Source organism: Antennarius striatus, chromosome 7 (assembly GCF_040054535.1).
Source record: "Antennarius striatus isolate MH-2024 chromosome 7, ASM4005453v1, whole genome shotgun sequence".
Taxonomy (NCBI): domain Eukaryota; kingdom Metazoa; phylum Chordata; class Actinopteri; order Lophiiformes; family Antennariidae; genus Antennarius; species Antennarius striatus.
This window is the reverse complement of record NC_090782.1, coordinates 18,520,001-18,521,495: the sequence shown is the minus strand read 5'-3', so window position 1 is coordinate 18,521,495 and position 1,495 is coordinate 18,520,001.

The window sequence follows — 1,495 nt, the reverse complement described above, 5'->3', positions numbered from 1 at the left end:
AAAGAACAAATTAGAATATACAACTCTGATTAATACAACGCCATTACAGTCACCATAATAAAAGTCATCAGTTCACATAAAACAGTCCAGTGTTAATTCAATCTTTTTATTTTAAACTAGAATTATGGCATTGTTGACTAAATCCATGGAAAGAATAAGCCTAAATGCCTGATGAGCAAACATTACAAGGAGACAGTCTGACCATGTGGCGACTGTGTGGTTTATAAAATGAAATGTTGCTTTCTTTTAATACATTAACATCTGAAGTGTTTATGTTTAATAGCATCATGTATACATACTAAATTAAATGGTTGTTTAAGCCCTTAATTCCAGCCCACTTTCTGTTCTATCACATGATGAAAAGTTGAATCCAGAAGCATTTTGATGTGATGCCGGGAGTGAAAGGAATGTCCAGAAAAATTAATGGTTTGTGTTTTTGCTTTGAATTTCTGTGAATAAAAGCTACTTAAATCCAGCATTTGATTATTGGTTTGCATATTGTGTGTGTGTGTGTGTGTGTGTGTGTGTGTGTGTGTGTGTGTGTGTGTGTGTGTGTGTGTGTGTGTGTGTGTGTGTGTGTGCGGGGGTCGTTTCCCCTCGCTCGCCTGAACTTGGTAGCTCCCCAGACACCTCATAAAATTTGTTGGCGTGGCCCACAGCGCACACACAGAGGACCAAGTTGAGGGTAAAGAGGTGCACTGAGGGGGGTTATGCTGCAGTCAGGACATGCATTGGTAGCATTTGACAGAATAAGAGTGGTTGTGTGTGTCTGTGTGGAGGGGGGGGGGTCTCAAAAAGTCACAGAACTTGCAGCCCAGTTTGTCATGCTAACTGCAGTGATTCCATTGAATGTGGACATAGGGAGCAGAAGGTTCACAGGACCCTGGCCATTCTCATGCAAAATCTTCCAGGGCCTTCTCCTCCGTTCACCCACCCACCACACACCCACCCACCCTCATCCTTTACTTTTGCAGAAGAAATACATCCATGTATAGAAATGTGCACTCCCAGACGCCTAGATGTATCGCAAATGTCTTTGTCTTGCAATCACTCGTAAAAAAACCTGATCCTTGTGGTACAATTCTCAAACTAACACTGTTATCTTACATCCCTCATCTGCCAGAGGCTATTTTTAGTCATCTTATATTTCAAATAACATAGTATGAACTGGCAGAAAAATAAACTGAAATATAAACATATACTATATCAGGTAATTAAATCATCCTTATTTTGGAGAGAGGTGTAACTGTCATTTACACCAATCTCGACTTCTTGCGACCTTGACACTGCCTTGATATGCATTGGCAGAAACATTGGCCTTATTTCCAGGCTGAACGCATGAAAAATAATTCTAATTTATCTGAACTATCTTCTGTGTTATCTTTAATGCTATCTATTGATGTTCTCCATTGCAAACACCTCTTCTGTTTTACTGGATTCTGGGATCGAGTGAAAAAACAATTAATTTAACGTTGAATTTGTTCAAATGCCAAAT